General features: G+C 41.2%; 1 non-coding gene across 1 annotated transcript; it reads right to left on the minus strand.

The window, feature by feature from the left end:
* Positions 1–5,958: 5,958 nt before the first annotated feature.
* LOC142176845 (small nucleolar RNA R71) lies at positions 5,959–6,065 on the minus strand. Its single transcript, XR_012705652.1, has one exon. It is a non-coding gene; the product is annotated as a small nucleolar RNA R71 (small nucleolar RNA).
* Positions 6,066–6,305: the final 240 nt, after the last annotated feature.

Consider the following 6,305-nt stretch of genomic DNA (forward strand, 5'->3'; position numbering starts at 1 on the left):
AGGCCCATTCAGAATATTTGAACATTCAGTCGTAGGAGACTAATCGACGACATTTATCAAGTCGACTACACTAATTATAACGGGTAATAATCAGTCGTTCAAATAAACAACACATACAGGGACCTAAAGGGCATCAGACAATTTTTGTTCAATTACTGGGGCTATATGAACTAACTCGTTTGACGACTAATCTAATCGAACATGTATATCACAGAATACATTCAAATCATACACAGAAAACAATCGACCAAATAAAAGGTCTTTACAGAGATGAAAGAAATCCGAATGAAAAATACCAAAAAATAACAAACAAACACAACGAAAACATACTGACCACTTAATCAAAACTAACACAAAAGAAAGGAAAACTTACCGAAAATGTTTAAATCAAACAGACCCAAATCTGATTCAACTTCGAACTTTTGAGGCCGAACAAACTTTAATCAGGGTGTTCTCACATGAGAACACCTTGATTAAGGTCTATTAGACCTCAGACCCATGTCCAAACTGGCCGGATTCCCCAGGTGCATGTGTTCTAAAGTCTGGATTTCCAGATCTGATTTTTAGGGAGTTGTGGGTAGATTCAGACCAAACCAAGCTTGGTTTGGTCATGAGGAAGGTCAGGGGGGTGTCTGGTATGAAGATGGGGTGGTTTGGCATAGATCCGGGTTCGACTCAAATCTTCAAATGAAGATTCGAGACGAACGAAAGTGATTCGAGGCTCGTGGTTAGTGGATTCGTGTTCAGGACAGTGAGGTGGTCCTAGGGTGTTCAGGAGGCGGTCATCGGCATTCATGCCGCAGGCTTTAATGGCGAGGGATACTGGGGCGGCTGCTAGGGTTCGAGGATGAGAAGGGGTTGTGTTTGGGACGAGGGTGTACAGTGGGGAAGGCAGGGTTTGGTTTGGGGGGCGTGGGGTGTAATGGAGAGCTTATATATGTATTGAGGATTTAGATCCTGGCCGTTGGATCAAGTGAGATCTATGGCCAGGATCCATCCACTTAGGAAAGACGATGTCGTTTGGGCGTGATGGTGGGTGAGACCGGGTAAAGGGCATGGATCGGGCCATGTTGACGGGTTTAGAGGAGGGCCTGGATCCGTTGGATCAATGGGGTTGGACGGCTTAGATCATCTTGCCTGAAACGACGTCGTTGAGACGAGTTGAACAGCCTGATCTGGACCGTTCGTTTGAATCAGATCAACGGCTTTGGTAGGGACGCCGATACGGCGTCGTTTGAGTCCGTGTTTGGGCAGGCTCGTCTTGGACTGGATCAGTACTTTGGTTTTGGGCCTTGTTTCGGGGTCCAAATCAGATTTTCCTTTTCCCTTCTCTTTTTTTTTTCTTCAAATTAAACAAAAATTTCTAAAACAATGTAAAAATTAAAATAAACCTACATACATATTGAGTGATACCCACAACGATAAACACACATAAATGAAAAAATAAAATAAAATAAAAATGGTTAGATCACAGCTGAGAACGAACGATGCACACATACACATGTTTTTTTTTTGAATTTTCTTTTAACGACAGGCATTTTTGTATTTTTGTTTGACAATGCCTAGATGCAAAACGGACAGACCCATAAATGACTAACAACACATGTCACGGAAAACTCGAAAAATTGTACAGCGAAATCATTTGTCACTATTTTTATTTTCTTTTGGAGCGATTGCTCGTAAAGCAAAAATCACGTGCTTACACTCGTGATCACGTAAGCCTGAGGAAGGCTGCGCTTCGTGAACGCGGCAGACCCATCACGAACGCGATGAAGGTCTACCCAGCGATTTTTAAACAGTAAACAGCACACTTAGGATTAAACCAAAATTTCATAACTTCTTCTTCCAAACTCCAAATTGGGTGATTTTTGAAAGAGAACTTCACCACAAATTCATAGGTATGTAATCTTAGACTCATTTCTGCAATTTTCATTAACACCCATTAGATTTCTAGGCCTAAATCATGTTCTTAAGGGTAGAAAATTAGGGATTTAGGTAGAGTAGGGGTTTTGAATAATTGGGATTTAAATATCATTTTGGGGTCAGATTTTTGAACTAATTACATATTCGGGTTCGTGGGTGAATGTGTGATCAAGTTTTGGTACGAACCTCGTGTTTTGACCAAGCGAACCCGTGCCCGGACTGAGCATGCAAATCGAGGTGATACTGAAAGAGGTTTTTAAGGCCTCAAAACACAGAATTCATTTCTAAAACAAGTGATGAACACATTCTCCACCTCTAAAATAACCGTTCATCCTCGAAACGACATAAAAAGGAAGTACCTGAGTCGGGGAAAAGATGGGGATAACAGCTTCGCATATCGGACTCGGACTCCCAGGTTGATGCCTCAGCAGGCTGACCTCCCTACTGAACACGAACAAAAGGAAAGCTCTTCGATCTCAACTAACGAACCTGCCGGTCTAGAATAGCTATTGGCTCTTCCTCGTAAGACAAGTCCTTGTCCAACTAGACAGTGCTGAAATCTAACATGTGGGATGGATCGCCGTGATATTTCCGAAGCATAGACACATGAAACACTGGATGCATGGCTGATAAGCTCGGCGGCAATGCAAGTATGTAAGCCACCTCTCCCACTCGATCAAGAATTCGGGCTAAGCTTGCCTTTCTTCCCAAATCTCATCACGCCCTTCAAAGGCGACACTCGAAGCAATACCCGCTCACCGACCATGAAAGCCAAATCACGAACCTTACGGTCGACATAACATTTTTCTTGGACTGAGCTGTACGAAGCCTGTCCTGAATAATCCTGACCTTGTCCAAGGCATCCTGCACTAGATTTGTACCCAACAATTGAGCCTCCCCCGACTCGAACCATCCAACCGGTGACCGACACCACCTACCATACAAAGCCTCATAAGGAGCCATTTGGATACTCGACTAGCAGCTGTTGTTGCAGGCAAACTCTGCTAGAGGCAAAAACTGATCCCACGAGCCTCCAAAGTCAATGACACAAGCTCGGATATGCAAAATCTGAATAGTCTACTCGGACTGCCCATCAGTCTGAGGATGAAACGATGTGCTCAACTCAACCCGTGTGCCTAACTCTCGCTGAACTGTTCTCCAAAAATGATAGGTAAACTGCGCCTCGATCCGAAATGATAGAAACGAGCACACCATGAAGACGAACAATCTCCCGGATATAGATCTCAGCTAACCTCTCGGAAGAATAGGAGACTGCCACAGGAATGAAATGTGCTGACTTGGTCGGCCTATCAACAATAACCCACACAGCGTCGAACTTCCTTTGTGTCCGTGGGAGTCCAACAACCGAAGTCCATAATGATACGCTTCCACTTCCACTCAGGAATCTCAATCTTCTAGAACAAACTACCGGGCCTCTGATGCTCGTACTTAACCTGCTGACAGTTCAAATACCGAGCCTCATGTGCAACAATGTCCTTCTTCATTCTCCGCCACTAATAATGCTGCCGCAAATCCTGATACATCTTAGCGGCGCTAGGATGAATAGAGTACCGGGAACTATGGGCCTCCTCTGAAATCAACTCTCGGAGTCCATCCACATTAGGCACACAAACTCGACCCTGCAATCTCAAAACTCCATCATTTCTTAAGGTAACCTGCTTGGAACCTCCATGCTGCACCGTGTCTCTAAGGACACACAAATGGGGATTGTGCAACAGAACAACAGTTTCTGCCATTTTTCACAAGTTCAAAACCTTCCGAAACTCATTCGAGCCCTCGGGGCTCCAAACCAAACATGCATACTAACTCAAAAACATCATATGAACTTATCCGTGCGATCAAATCACCAAAATAACCTCTTAAACAATGAATTTAGCATAAAAATCTAAGAAAAATCTCAAAACTTTCAAAGTATCAATTTCCATAACTACGGGTCTGAATTACCTCAAACGACTTCCGTTTCTTACCAAATTTCACAGACTTATCTTAAATCACATATAAAACCTGTACTAGGCTTTGGAACTAAAATATGAGCCCGATACCATCAAGTTCTAAACGCATTTTATTGAAAAGTGCATGTTTTGAGTGTGTTTATGTATGAGTTATTATGTGAGTTGCGGGAGTTCACACCATTTTTGAAGTAAAAATATGTTCATTACGTGTTTCTTATGTAGGAACAAACTTATGCAAAAAATGATCGAATAAGAGAAAAATTGGTGAAAAAAGAGCCGAAGAGAAAATTCCCGGACGATGAAGCAAGGTTCACTTCGCCAGACCGGTACCGGAGCAGAAGAAACTAGAAAAGTGCCAGACAACGAAGCGAAGTTCACTTCGCCAGAGCGAGATCGGAGCAGAAAAATTAGCTTTTCCAATCCGAATTAGAAGAAGAAAAATTCGCCCCAATTCAACCCTAAACCATATAAATATAAGAGTCAACCACTTTTTGAAGGAGAGAAGACTTGAGAGAGGCAAGAACACACTTGGAGCAAGGAGAATGATTCAACTTTGCGTTTTTTCCTCTTTCTTCCTATTTTCCATTGTTATGAATTCTAGTCTTGTATTTGTGCAAATAATTATGAGTAGCTAAACTCTCACCTAGGGTTTGATGGAACCTATTGAAGGATGATTTTTTCACTGCGTTTAATATAAATTTATCATTTGGTTTTCTCTACTTGTTCAATTATATTATTATTGTTCTTGTTTGAAGGACCCTCAGGTGACAGTGCCTATTTAGTGTGTACTGCTCGATAGAGAGTATGCATTTAGATAGTTGTTGAACAATATCACTCCTAACATAAATCAATATGGATGGTTTAAAAGCGGGATTAGAGATAACGAACCCTTAGTGCGATCGTAGTGAGCGGGGAATTAGTGCCAACTAGCGTAGTTTGAGAGAATACGTCTAGTAAATTGTGGTAGCTGTTCGAGAGAGAAATAATACACCCAAAGTACTCACGATCGATAGAGAATACTTAGTCAAATTTATAGGAAACGTAGCGGAAGAGATTCCGACAATTAGAGAAATCAAAACCCCTAGACTTTTCCAATCTTGTCTACAATATTTTCTTTGTTAGTAATAAAATTACAGCTTTATAAATACTTTGCTCTTAATTAGTAAACATTTAACTCATTATTCAATATTTCTGAAGGTTGATTACTTGAATTCTTGTGAAACTAGTGGTTGTGATTAGCAGGTTAATTCCCTGTGGGATTCGACTTCGGACTTGTAAACTAGATTATATTTGTAACGACCTCTAGGCCTCTTAGGAAGCATAGTTGAGCATGATCAAATTTTGGCATCATTGCTGGGGAATTAACGATGTTATTAATTACGGCTAGAAGAATTGCTAGAATTCTTAATTTAGTTAGCTTTCTCGACTTGAAATTCATTATATTGAAACTCTAACGTTTGTAATCTTGTGTGTTACAGGTGCATGCATGGTAACTCCTCAAGAACTGATGAATTGTACGAAGTATTACCGATCATAAGAAATCTTTCAAGGCACTAAATCGAGCAAACAAGAAGACACACGACAACCGAACTCAACATAACGAATTAAATTCGACATGGGTGACGTCATAAACAATCAAAACAACAGAAAAAATGGGAATGCCCGAACAATTAGGGTGTGGCACCTCTTGTGCCAGAAGCAGCCTTATATGATTGGGCACAACCCACCACTGAAAATCTGGCAACCGCAATTGAAGTCCCTCGAATACAAGCAGAATCATTTCAAATAAAAAATAACATGCTACATTTATGGTAGAACAAGGGGCTGTTCTCGGGGTCTTACATTGAAGATCTACAACAGCATATGAAAATTTTCCTTCGTATTTGTTTCACGCAAAGGCAATCGAATGTGACACCTGTAGCAATAAGACTGTTGTTGTTTCCATTCGTAGTAATGGTAAAGGCTCTGATTTGGCTCAATTCGCTCCCCATAAACTATCACTACTTGGGAGGAATTAGTCAAGCAGTTTTTGAATAAATTCTACCCACCCAATAAGACTTCCAAGCAAGTGGATGAGATATTAAGCTTTAGGCAGAAACCAGCTGAAACGCTGCAAGAAACGTGGGAGAGATTCAAGGGGATGTTGGTCAAGTGTCCATACCATGACATTCATGATCAGATGTTGGGGTAAAGGTTCTACATGAGATTGGGAAACAACTTGAAGGCCAATTTTAATGCTTTAGCTGATGCAGCATTTTTAAGCAAATCGTTAAGAGAATCTAAGGTCTTACTTGATAAAATGGCTCAAAACTCAGGATGGATGACAATGGACTCTACAATCACTCGTGTAGTTCAATCAGTAGCTCTAGACCTAAACAACTCCATGGATGAGAATATGGCTACTATGAT

Source organism: Nicotiana tabacum, chromosome 22, assembly GCF_000715075.1.
Source record: "Nicotiana tabacum cultivar K326 chromosome 22, ASM71507v2, whole genome shotgun sequence".
Taxonomy (NCBI): domain Eukaryota; kingdom Viridiplantae; phylum Streptophyta; class Magnoliopsida; order Solanales; family Solanaceae; genus Nicotiana; species Nicotiana tabacum.